Source organism: Theobroma cacao, chromosome 9, assembly GCF_053813885.1.
Source record: "Theobroma cacao isolate CCN51 chromosome 9, ASM5381388v1, whole genome shotgun sequence".
In the NCBI taxonomy this organism is placed as follows: Eukaryota; Viridiplantae; Streptophyta; class Magnoliopsida; order Malvales; family Malvaceae; genus Theobroma; species Theobroma cacao.
In genome coordinates this window covers 37,110,098-37,124,195 of record NC_142647.1, presented here as the reverse complement: position 1 = coordinate 37,124,195, position 14,098 = coordinate 37,110,098, and the positions used below count along the sequence as shown (strand labels likewise).

Sequence of the window (14,098 nt, the reverse complement as noted above, 5' to 3'; positions counted from 1 at the left end):
AGACGATAGTAAGTTTACTCACTGTACTAGGAGTAGATATACTCCTATTCTCGATCCTCGGGTGTAGTCTTTTACCTATATCAGATAGCTCACCACCTATCCACAATACATGACACAAAAAATTCAATAATTTGTGTCAAATCAATATATATTATTTCAGGCTCTTATCCAAGCGTATGCACTAGATAGGGTGTGAAATGTTTGGACAATTGCTTAATCACAGTGTCGACCTAACTCGCCTATACACGGTGTAAATTTCTAAAATCTCCAATTCAACTCCAATTCCATCCATTTCAATTTCAATTATCCAATTATATCCGCAATACCTCAATGACTGTGAATGTGGTCCAATTTATCAGTTCGGACCACAAATTACACTTTTACCCCTAGTGGGTAAAATTTTCAATTTTTTTTTTCACCAAAAATTCGCATTTAATTTCCAACCTCATAATTCATCAGTTTTCCATCTAATTCTCTTAAAATAAAGTCAACCTCATCCTCACACACCATTGGCTAGATTCGGCCTATAGAAATTCATGGAGAAAATGAATATTTTTCTTGTTGTTTTACTCATAAACATGCTAAACTAACACTAAACACTAACATAGTTCAAAATCAAATTAATCTAACAACTTTCTCTCTCTAAACCCATATGATCAGATTTGAATCCATCATCAAAACACATAATTTAACCATGGAAAATAAAGAGAAATGCATGGAAATGATAGATCTTAAGCTAAGCTTGAAAAATCATACCTTTAAACACTTGATTCTTTGAAAAATCACACTTTTTCTTTGAATTTTCTCACTCTAGGGTTTGTTCTTATTTCTCTCTCTCTCCTGCTGGTTTTGGCTGACCCTCCAAATGAAAAATTCTGGAATTTTCAGGCCTTTTAACAGGCTTAATAAAATATTATCATTTTATTTACCTTTTGAATATTTTATTATTTTATTTTATTCTAGCCATCTTTTTGACTTTTTTTTTCTACCACTCAATCCTCTTCACTTATCCATGTCTTCCATGAAATTTCTAGACTTTTTCAAAGTTTTGGTGGAGCAAATTTTTAAAAATTACACTTTTGCCCCTGTAAAAGTGAAAAATTACATTTTTACCCCAAAAATTGAAAAATTACCAAAATGCATAATTTTCACTCCTTATACTCATATCATGCTCCATTTAATCAAATTTGATCTAAATTCTCTCAAAAAATTCAATTTCATCCTCGGGTGGTAAAATTACCATTTTGCCCCTATACTCCAAAAATATCAAAAATTCATATATTTTCACTGCTAAATCTTCCAATTGTACTTCAATACTCATATCATACTCAAATATGCCAAATGGGTCTAAGAAAATCTTTTTTTAAAAAAAAATTCTCATTTTGTCCTCATATTGTAAAATAACCATTTTGCCCCATAACCGGTCAAATTTCCTGATTGATTCCAAATTGATCCTCAAACTCTGAATGACCATTTCAAGTAGATTTTGGGGTTTCAGAACTCTCAAATCCCTTTTAAATTTTTCATTTGAACTAGCTTGAGGTATAAATCAACTTCACAGCACCTCTAGGGGCAATACCGTCTTTTGTCGATTTCCCGGGCTTCCTCAATATACAAACATTCTATCAAGCATGTGAATAACATCATAATTATTTTACAAAGTAGGGTTTGACAAAGATGATCATCTATTTACTCACAATAACGGGTGTACTCCTACTCTTGGTCCTCGGGTACGATATCCTTACCCTTACCAGAGGGCTCACTACCTATACACAATGCACAACAAGTAATTCAATACACTTGTGCCAAACTGTTATAAGACTATTTCAGGCTCTTTATGAATGCATGAAATTGAATAAGAAGTGTTCGAATAATCACTTAAACATGGTGTTCTACGTAGGTTCAATTGTTGTTGGACTGAAATGGTATTCGACCTAACTCGCACTATACACTGTTTAATTAGCCAAAACATCCAATTAAGCTCCAAATAGATTCATTGCACTTTCGGTACTCCAATAAGTCTGTATACCTCATTAGAAATCAATTCTAAGTCCATTTACTATAATTTTCTCATTATCGTTCAAGTCATTTACTAAATGAACTATACTTTTCGATAACCGTTTTCGATATCCGACATCACGAATCATTAAATACGAGCTAGATAATATGAAATATGACAAAATTCATCTTCAAAATATTCTCTATAAAATTCGGCCAATTAGGGTTTGATGAAGAACATGTTATTTTCTTGCTTGTTTTTCATACTGAATATCACAAAACACTAAAAACACCTAGATAACATGAGATATAGCAAAACCCATCCTCAAAACCTTCCCCCCTTGATTTGGCCAGCATGCTTCCATCATGAAAACTTGAGTTTCAACCATAGAAAATGAAAAAGAAAGCATGGATAAGATAGATCTTAAGCTAAATCGCAAAATCTTACCTCCGATCGCTTCGTTTTTGGAAAATCTAATGAATTTCTCTTCAATTTTTCCTCCTTGGAGTTTTTCTATTCTTTCCCCCTTTATTCTTTTGCTTCCACGGCAATGAAGAGTGAATTGGGAAAGGTTTATGCTGGTTTATAAAGGAAATTATAAAAAATTCAAACTTGACACGTGTCGCCACTTGATTGGTCCATGCTTAAAACTTAACAATTAAGCATTCTCTTACCACCACATATAATACCTTAATTATCCAAGATATAAAAATGATAATAGGTGAAATTCATGGGCTTGACAAGTGTCATGGTGGTGTAAAATTTTAAAAATTTCAATTACGTCCTCGTGGACATGTGAAATGACCGTTTTGCCCTTATGCTCGAAATTGAAATTTTTTACTTCTCAAATTCAAATTATGTTCCAACTAGTCAAACTTGGTCAAAAATCTCTTCCAACATTCAATTTTTGCCCTCAAGTGGCAAAATGACCATTTTGCCCCTACGTTATAAAAATTCTCGATTGGACTCCAAATCAATCCTCGAACTTCAAATCACCATATTAAGACGTTGTAAGGTTCAATAACTCTCAAATACATCCTAAAATCTCTATTTGGATTAGTTCGAGGCTTTAATTAACTTAATTGTACCACTAGATACGATATCGACTTTTAACAATTTTTCGAGGCATCCAAGTATGAAGACATGCTATCAAGTACATAAATGACATGGCAAGTATATTATAGAGCTGGGCTTGACATTTAGGCTTTTTAGTATAAAACCAGAAGTAAAGTGTTTGGTTTGAAAAATTTAAAAATTTTTACCTTTTAATTGTTTTAATAATATTACAAATCAAAACTTTTTCGAAAAGGGTTAATATGTGGAAACAAATATTTAAGAAGATTTTTCTATATTCTCATTTTACTCTTCAATAATTCATAAAATTTTCTACTGATTTAATTTATTTTAATATTTTAATTAATATAAAATTATATTACGTTATTTATTTCTTTCATTGGAAAAGTTATAATTATGTTTAATAAAATTAAGTTTTTTTATTTTTTATTCATTAAAAACAAATCAAAGTATTATCAAATAATTTTTTATTTTACATATTAACAACTTTTGCATTAAGTTTGCTAAAACTTAGTTTAGGTTGGAACAATATTTTTCACTTGCTATTATAAAAAGATAAATTTACAATTTTGAGATAAACTAAATAAATTTATTTAAGAATTGATGCAATTATTAAAACCTTCAAAAAATCTACCTAGCCTATTAATTTGCTAATTTTCCTCCTAATGTTTCTCAAGTTCTTACCTATTTCAAAACTAACAAATTATTTTTTTAGAAAGAAATAAAAATAAAAAATTTATGTCAAAATAACAAGTGATAATAAAATTCCAATAGCATCGCTTAGTAAAATAGAAGCACTGTCCCTAGGAAGATCCTTGAAAAGTGTCATTGTCACGACCCGAAACTCCCCATCGAGCCCGTGACAACCGCCGCGAAGCCTCGACAAACATTCTTCACCCCGAATGTCGATCGAAACCTCGCAAGGCTCTCGTATCAGCTTTCGCACTTCCCCGGTGAGCAATAGTTATCAAATAATCAAAATACGAAGGATTACAAATCATTTCCAAATCATAACATAACATTTTTTTTTTGCTCATAGGGGCATTTTTGTCATTTTTGTCGAAAACCTCGAAACTTGCTAAAAATGTAGTAGGTAAGCCGAAAATATATATTTAATGATTTAAAAAAAAATTAAGTATCTAAAACGTTCATTTGAAGTGAAAATTTGACCATTTGAATATAATAAAAATATTCAATAAAATAAACTATTTTCTTGTAAAATAATTTTCATAAAACTATCGATACATAATTCTTATTGCGTAAAAGATAATTATATACATATATACTATAAAACAAATAACCAAAGCATAAAATTTCTTTTACAGTGACACGTGGGCCCACATCTATCCAAAATGCATCGGAAGCTGGAAACCTACAGCTTTTACCGATTCGAGTCCAAATGAAAGTCCTTGTCAAAATCAGCTAACTATGGAATTCCCTGAGCCTGAAATGTGAGGAAATGAGGGTGGTGAGATTATAAAATCCCAGTGAGTAAACAGATACCATCTAAACTATCTAAAGTCGAGTAAATGGAGACAATTAAAATAAATCATCATACTGTAATTTCATTACCATTCAACTCATTTCAACCAAATAAAATCAATCCATAAAAATCGAGAAATCAACTTGGCTTATGAATTTCTTAAAACTTTGGCTCGTGCCAAAACTCATACTCGGTGATACCTTGCGCAGGGCATCTAACCGAGTCCGCCAAGGCTGTTAAAATTTTGTGTACACTTAAAATATATTTTTGTTTGAAAAAAATACAGCCGTTCCTTGGCGTTGGCTGAGTTCCCCTTCACGTGGTGGTTTGGCGTGAAGTGAACCCTAAGCTATACCCCAGGAGATACCCTACGCGCCTCTCCGTTCGAGGTAATAATATAATGGAGTTTACCGTGCCCCTCTAATAGGCTGGTCCACGGAACCCCCTCTGCAGTAAATAATTAATATATAATCCACCAATCAATAAAATTCATTCTAGCATGTCATGGCAATTTATCACAACCTAGCCTCTCAAGGCTGAATACACAGTATACATAATTATAACACCAAAATCAGTTTAGCCATTCATGCTCATTTATTGTCATAAGCCATTCAATTCAGAACCATAAATTTGCAACACAAACTAGCAGTCTCCAATTACTCTATTTTCAAAACCAATATTCGATTTTTCAGAAAATTTATAAAATCACAATTTCCCTTAAAACATAACAATTTACCATTTAAACCCATTTTTCATAAAATCACATAGTTGTATAAAACTACTCTAGATAATTAAGACGATAATAAGTTTACTCACAATGTCTAGAATGCAGACTTTCGAAGCACTCTGTCTACTGGTCCTCGGATGTAATTTTCTTGCCTTTATTGGAGGACTCACCACCTTGACACAGTACAAAATCGAGAATTCACTAAGTTGGTACTAAATCAAAATTAAACTAATTTGGACTACCAATGCATGATATGGAATGCAAAAATGCACTGGTAACTATCTAAATCCGGTATTAGCCTAATTCGTCTTATCACCCGATTAAATTCCTAACGGGTTCGTTTAAACTCCAATTTAATTCTTTTCAGTTTCTATACCTCAATTGCACCCAAATTAACTTAATGTCCCTCAGTGTGATGCAAATTATCAGTCCCAATAGTAAATTACGAAAATACCCCTAGTGGGTAAAAATTCGTATTTTTGCTCCGAAAATTCTCATTATTTTTCTAGGCTCATAATTCATTATTCCTTAACCAATTCTCCTAGAATAAAATCAAACTCATCCTCACTCACTACATGGTAAATTCAGCCATTAATGGTTGGGGGAGAAAATAAATTCTTTTCTTGTTGTTTTGTTTCTAAATATGCTAAACTAACTAAAAACACTAACATAAATTAAAATCAAATAAATCCAACAACTTTCTCTCTCCTAACCCATTTTTTCAGAATTGAATTCATCATGAAAACATGTAATTTAATCATGGAAAATAAAGAGAAATGCTTGGGAATAAGAAAACTCAAGCTTAATAGAAAAAATCTCACCTTTTTCACTTAATTTCCTTGAAAATTCACACTTTTTCTTTGATTTTCTCTCTCTAGGGTTTTGTTTTCTCCTTTCTCTCTCTTGTTTCTTGCTTGGCCGAATGTTGAAGAAGAAGAATGGGTGGGCTGATTTTTTTTTATGCATTTTTATTGTTTAATGAAATAATATTATTTTATTCATATTTTCAATATTTTATTAATTCATTTCTTTTTTCTAGCCATCCACTTGTCCTATTTTCTTTCACCATGCATTCCCTTTGACTTATCCAAGTCTTAAGTGATATTTCCAGATTTTTCCAAAGTTTTGGTGGAGCAAATTTTTCAAAATTACACTTTTGCCCCTGAACTTTTCAAAAATTACATTTTTACCCCAAAAATTGAAAATTTTCCATAATGCATAATTTTCACTCCTCATACTCATTTCACACTCCAAATAATTAAATTTGATCAAAATCCTTTCAAAAAATTAAATTTTCGATTTCGAATGGTAAAATTACCATTTTACCCTTTTACTCCAAATTATACCGAAATTAAAATTTTTCACTTCTAGACCTCAAATCTTACTCCAATAAGTCAAATGGGGCCAAAAATCTTTTCTAAAAATTTTCATTTTGTCCCCAGGTGGCAAATGACCATTTTGCCCCTGGATAGCGAAAATTCCAATTTGACTCCAAATTGATCCTCGAACTCCGAATCACCATATTAACCCATTCTGGGACTTTAAAATTCTTAATTTCATTGTAAATTCTCTATTTGATCTAGTTCGAGGCTTAAATCAACTTTATTGTACCTCTAGGTACAATACCGACTTTTGTAAATTTTTCGAAACTCTCCTAGCATGCAAACATACTATCCATCACATGTATGTCATGATAAATATTTTTATAGAGTCGAGCTTGTCATCTTCTCCCCCACTTGGATCAACCATATGATCTTTCTTCTTGATTAACTTCGACATCCTGCTAAATATTAATATTTTAATAATATTTTATTAATAAAATATTATTTTATTCTAAAAATTTTATCTTGTCTCTTTGGTATCCAAAATACCTTATTATGCCTCACTTGACTTCCAAATCGCCTTTTATATCACAAATTCTCCTCTGATAAAATTATTATTATTTTATTATTATTTTCTCACTTGCGAAACATTTTATCCTAAACTACTCCTTTCGTCTTTTATCACTTCTAAACATTTTAATTGACCTCAATATGCATTCGATCAATTTTATTTATCATCATATCAAAGTATGGGGTATTTCAGTCATACAAACAGAATCGCAAGAAAATTCACCAAATGATTGGATTTGCAATTTACATTAATGATACTAACTTGCCATCCCTTTTTTAAAAGATCTTTAATAGCCAAAGTCAAATTTCAAATAGCATTTGGTTCATCTGTTTTTATTTGAATCACCTATGCAGCAGTTTTATTGTTCGTAGCTAAGATCACATTATGACATCTTTCATCCCACGCTATTGACAAACCCCAATAAACACCACATAATTCTACTCGATATGTAGAACAAATTTCAAGCTTGATCAAACAACCGCATTTTCAATTTCCAAATTGGTCACAAAGAACACCTCTTCACAAAAGCAAAAGGTAATACAATTTTGGAGGCAAAATTTTTGAAATTTTTATTTATTATATATGAAATACCCCATACTTTGATATGGTGATAAATAAAGTTGAGCGAATGCAAATTGAGGTCAATTAAAATGTTTAAAAGTGATAAAAGACGAAAGGAGTAGTTTAGGATAAAATATTTCGCAAGTGAGAAAATAATAATAAAATAATAATAATTTTATCGGAGGAGAATTTATGACATAAAAGGCGATTTGGAAGTCAAGTGAGGCATAATAAGGTATTTTGGGTACCAAGGAGACAAGATAAAATTTTTAGAATAAAATAATATTTTATAAATAAAATAATATTAAAATATTAATCTTTAGCTGGATGTCGAAGTCAATCAAGAAGAAGGATCATATGGTTGATCCAAGTGGGGGAGAAGATGACAAGCCCGACTCTATATGTAAAGCCCGACCTTATAAAATACTATTCATGACATACATGTGATGATAGCATGATTGCATGCTAGGAGAGTCCCGAAAAATTTACAAAAGTCGGTATTGTACCTAGAGGTACAACAAAGTTTATTTAATCCTCGAACTAGATCAAATAGGAATTTTAAGATGAGATTAAGAGTTTCACAGTTCATGGATGACTTAAAATGGTAATTTGGAGTTTGAGGATCAATTTGGAGTCAAATCGGAATTTTCACTAACTAGGGGCAAAATGGTCATTTGCCACCTGGGGACAAAATGGGAATTTTAGAAAAGATTTTTTTGACCCCATTTGACTTGTTAGAGTATAATTTGACTTATTGAAGTATGATTTGAGGTTTAGAAGTGAAAAATTTTAATTTCGGTATAATTTGGAGTATAGGGGTAAAATGGTAATTTTGCCACCTCAGGGGCAAAATTGTAATTTTCCACCACCAGGATATTTTTTCCAGCACATGGTCTTCCTTTGTCTTCATCTTTGACCCTTGACTAAACATGTGGTGGAGATAAAATGTTTAAATTTTTAAAATTTTAAAAACGGGCCAATGACATGATGCCATGTGTCATGCCTTTATTAATTTATTATTTTCCTTTTTAAAAGGCACAAAATCAGCCCATCTTCCACCCCATGGCCGGCCAAACCAGCAAGAAGAGAGAAAATAAAAACAAAACCCTAGAGAGAGAAAATCAAAGAAAAAGTGTGAATTTTCAAGGAAATTAAGTGAAAAAGGTGAGTTTTTTCTATTAAGCTTGAGTTTTCTTATTCCCAAGCATTGCTCTTTATTTTCCATGATTAAATTACATGTTTTCATGATGAATTAAATTCTGAAAAAATGGGTTAGGAGAGAGAAAGTTGTTGGATTTATTTGATTTTAATTTATGTTAGTGTTTTTAGTTAGTTTAGCATATTTAGAAACAAAACAACAAGAAAAGAATTTATTTTCTCCCCCAACCATTAATGGCTGAATTTACCACGTAGTGAGTGAGGATGAGTTTGATTTTATTCTAGGAGAATTGGTTAAGGAATGATGAATTATGAGCCTAGAAAAATAATGGGAATTTTAGGAGCAAAAATACAAATTTTTACCCACTAGGGGTATTTTCGTAATTTGCTGTTGAGACTGATAATTTGCACCACACTGAGGGACATTAAGTTAATTTGGGTGCAATTGAGGTATAGAAACTGAAAAGAATTAAATTGGAGTTTAAACGGACCCGTTATGAATTTAATCGGGTGATAAGACGAATTAGGCCAATACCGGGTTTAGATAGTTACCAGTGCATTTTTACATTCCATATCATGCATTGGTAGTCTAAATTAGTTTAATTTTGATTTAGTACCAACTTGGTGAAACTCTCGATTTTGTACTGTGTCAAGGTGGTGAGTCCTCCGATAAAGGCAAGGAAATTGCATCCGAGGGCCAGTAGACAGAGTGCTTCGAAAGTCTGCATTCTAGACATTGTGAGTAAACTTACTGTCATTTTAATTATCTAGGGTGGTTTTTAAATGCTTTCATGAATTCTATGGAAAAAGGAATTTAAAAAGATAAATTTTCATGTTTTATGAATAAATGAGTTTCAATGAAATTAAATTATAAATTGTTTTGAAATTAATAGTGATTTTGAAAAATAGAGTACACGGAGACTGTTAATTGTGGCAATTTGATTGTTTAAATTAACTGGCTTATGATAAATCGAGCATGATTGGCTAGTTGGCAATTGTATTGAAATGCGAATTGTTTGGTTACCTTGAAAAACTACGAATTACAAAATTGCCATATCATGTTATTGAGTTTTATTATATGGTGGATTATATATTAATTAATCACTGCAGTAGGGGGTTTCTGTGGACCAGCCTTTTAGAGGGGCACGGTAAACCCCATTATATTCTTACCTCGAACGGAGAGGCGCGTAGGGTATCTCCTGGGGTAAAGTTTAGGGTTCACTTCACGCTAAACCACCACGTGAGGGGGAACTCAGCCAACGCCAAGGAACGGCTATGTTTTCAAAACAAAAAACATGATTTATGTGAAATGTGAATTTTAATAGCCTTGGCGGTCTCGGTAGGATGCCTCGGCCAAGGTGTCCCCGAGAATGGATTTATGGCACAAGCCTAGATTTTTATGAGATTCATAAGCCTCTTTACGTGTTTTGAACAAAATGTGTTCTAAGGCTATAACCCAGTTTATGATGATTTACTTTATTGTCTCCATGTACTCAACTCTAGATGTTTATGATGATGTTGTTTACTCATTGGGATTTTATAATCTCACCACCCTCCTTTCCACCCATTTCAGGTTCAGTATAGACTGTAGATAGCTTATCTCATCGAGGACTACAGTGGGATCTGCATTTTCCAAACCGTAGGTTCACAGTCCTCTTTACTTTTGTTTATTCGGGGGCACTCTTGTTATTGTAAATTAAATTAAATATTTTGGCTTACTGTATTTAAGTATGTATAAATTTATTTAACTTTTACGTTATAAAAATTATTCACGTATAACTCTATAAATATTGTTTTATAAGAAAATAGAATATTTTACTTAATATTTTTTTTTATTTTCTTATTATATTCAAATAACCATAAGTTCGTTTTAAATGAAGATTTTAGACTTTTAAACTCATTTTGAATATGAATTGTGTGTTTTGTACTTGTATATTACGTTTTAGCCAGTTTTAAAATTTTTGAAAAAAATAACCAAAATACCCTTGTGAGATGAAAAATTAATATTTTATTTGTTTAAAGTTGGAAACAGCTTAAAATATTTTAGAACACGATATTTGACAATGGTTGCTCACAAGGGAATAGAGAAACTGATAGTAAAGCCTTGCGGGGTTTCGGGTTGACATTCCGGACAATAAGTGTCTACCGGGACACCGAGGCGGTTGTCACGGGCTCGAGGGGAGTACCGGGTCGTGACACTATAAAAATATTTATCATGACATACATGTGATGGATAGCATGTTTGCATGCTAGGAGAGTCCCAAAAAATTTACAAAAGTCGGTATTATACCTAGAGGTACAATAAAGTTGATTTAAGTCTCGAACTAGATCAAATGGAGAATTTATGATGAAATTAAGAATTTTAAAGTCCCAGAATGGTTTAATATGGTGATTCGGAGTTCGAGGATCAATTTGGATTCAAACCGAAATTTTCGCTATCTAGAGGCAAAATGGTCATTTGCCACCTAGGGACAAAATGAGAATTTTAGAAAAGATTTTTTTGGCCCCATTTGACTTATTGGAGTATAATTTGACTCATTGGAGTAAGATTTGAGGTTTAGAAGTGAAAAATTTTAATTTCGGTATAATTTAGAGTAAAAGGGTAAAATGGTAATTTTGCCACCCCAGGGGCAAAATTGTAATTTTCCACCACTAGGACATTTTTCCAGCAGTTGGTCTTCCTTTATCCTCATTTTGACCATTGATTAATTGTGTGGTGGAGATAAAAAGGATCAAAATTTTTAAAGTTTTAAAAACGGGCCAATGACATGATGCCACATGTCATGCCTTTATTAATTTATTATTTTCCTTTTTAAAAGGCACAAAATCAGCCCATCTTCCACCCCATGGCCGGCCAAACCAGCAAGAAGAGAGAGAAAACAAAAACAAAACCCTAGAGAGAGAAAATCAAAGAAAAAGTGTGAATTTTCAAGGAAATTAAGTGAAAAAGGTGAGATTTTTTCTATTAAGCTTGAGTTTTCTTATTCCCAAGCATTTCTCTTTATTTTCCATGATGAAATTACATGTTTTCATGATGAATTCAATTCTGAAAAAATGGGTTAGGAGAGAGAAACTTGTTAGATTAATTTGATTTTAAGTTATGTTAGTGTTTTAAGTTAGTTTAGCATATTTAGAAACAAAACAACAAGAAAAGAACTTATTTTCTCCCACAATCATTAATGGCTGAATTTACCATGTGTTGAGTGAGGATAAATTTGATTTTCATTCTAGGAGAATTGGTTAAGAAATGATGAATTATGAGCCTAGAAAAATAATAGAAATTTTCGGAGCAAAAATATGATTTTTTACCCACTAGGGGTATTTTCGTAATTTGCTACCGAGACTGATAAATTGAATCTCATTCACAGTCATTGAGGTATTGTGGATATAATTAGATAATTGAAATTGAAATGGATGGAATTGGAGTCGAATTGGGGATTTTAGGAATTTACACCGTGTATAGGCGAGTTAGGTCGAACACCGCAATTAAGCGATTGTCTAGACATTTCAAATCCTATCTACTGCATACGCATAGATAAGAGCCTGAAATAATTTATGATAAATTGACACAATTTATTGAATTTTGTGTCATGGATTATGGATAGGTGGTGAGTCAATTGTTTTGGGTAAGAGATTGCACCCGAGGGTAGAAGATAGGAGTATTTCTACTCCTAATACTGTGAGTAAACTTATTATCATCTTAATTATCTAGAGTAGTTTTATACAACTATGTGATTTTATGGAAAATGGGTTTAAATGGTAAATTGCTATGTTTTAAGAGAAATTGTGATTTTATAAAATGATTTTATAAATTTTCTGAAAAATCGAATACTGGTTTTGAAAATAGAGTAATTGGAGACTGCCTGCTTGTATTGTAAATTTATGGTTTTAAATCGAATGCCTTATGACAATATATGAGCATGAATGGCTAAACTGATTTTGATGTCAGAATTATTTGTATTGTATATTCAGCCTTGAGAGGCTAGATTGCGATAAATTGCCATGCCATGCTAGAATGAATTTTATTGAATTGGTGAAGTATATATTAATTATTTACTGTAGAGGGAGTTCCATGGACCAGCCTATTAGAGGGGCACGGTAAACTCCATTATATTATTGCCTCGAACAGAAAGGCGCGTAGGATATCTCCTACGGTAAAGCTTAGGGTTCACTTCACGCCAAACCACCACGTGAAGGGGAACTCAGCCAACGCCAAGGAACGGTTGTATTTTTCTCAAACTAAAAATATATTTTAAGTGTATACAAAATTTTAACAGCCTTGGCGGACTCGGTTGGATGCCCTGCGCAAGGTATTACCGAGTATAAGTTTTGGCACGAGCCAAAGTTTTAAGAAATTCATAAGCCAAGTTGATTACTCGATTTATATGGATTGATTTTATTTGGTTGAAATGAACTGAAAAGTAATGAAATTACAATATGATGACTTATTTTAATTGTCTCCATTTACTCGGCTTTAGATACTTTAGATGGTATCTGTTTATTCACCGAGATTATAAAATCTCACCCCTTCTTCCTATACATTTTTCAGGCTCAGGACAGTTTGTAGATAGTCGAGTAGGACGAGAACTAAGCTCGGAACTGCATTATAGAAAGTAAGAGTTCACAGTCTTACATTTTCTTGGTCAATTGGAGCCCAAGTGTCATTGCATATCAAAACTTATATTTTGGTTATTTGTATTTCTATTCATACAATTTTTACTTTACTTTCATGTGCGAAAAATTATTTACGAATATTTCTATAAAAATTTATTTTATGAGAAAATAGAATATTTTATTGATTATTTTTGAATAGTACTAGTTGTTAAGAATTTGCTTTCAAATGAACGTTTTAGATACTTATTTTGTTTTTAAATCATTAAATATATATTTTCTGCTTACCTACTACATTTTTAACAAGTTTTGAGATTTTTGACGAAAAATTACGAAAATGCCCTTATGAGCCAGAAAATAATATTTTACTGTTCTTATTTGAAAATGACTTATGATTTTTTTAAATGCGAGATTTAATAATTGTTACTCACCGAGGAGATGCGGAAGTTGATGCTAAACCTTGCAGGGTTTCGATCGGCATTCGGGGTGAAGAATGTCTGTCGAGGCCTCGCGGCGGTTATCACGGGCTCGATGGGGAGTTTCGGGTCGTGACAATATATATTTTTAAGGATTCCTTCCAAAATTTTTAAAT

General features: G+C 32.1%; 2 long non-coding RNA genes across 2 annotated transcripts; one reads left to right on the top strand and one right to left on the bottom strand.

The window, feature by feature from the left end:
- Positions 1-4,294: 4,294 nt before the first annotated feature.
- On the bottom strand, positions 4,295-6,228 carry LOC148760924 (uncharacterized). The gene is made up of 3 exons (XR_016028547.1): positions 6,105-6,228; positions 5,373-5,456; positions 4,295-4,517 (listed from the first exon to the last, which is right to left on the bottom strand). It is a non-coding gene; the product is annotated as an uncharacterized LOC148760924 (long non-coding RNA).
- A 2,590-nt stretch (positions 6,229-8,818) lies between these two features.
- On the top strand, positions 8,819-10,645 carry LOC148760923 (uncharacterized). The gene is made up of 3 exons (XR_016028231.1): positions 8,819-8,901; positions 9,550-9,633; positions 10,469-10,645. It is a non-coding gene; the product is annotated as an uncharacterized LOC148760923 (long non-coding RNA).
- Positions 10,646-14,098: the final 3,453 nt, after the last annotated feature.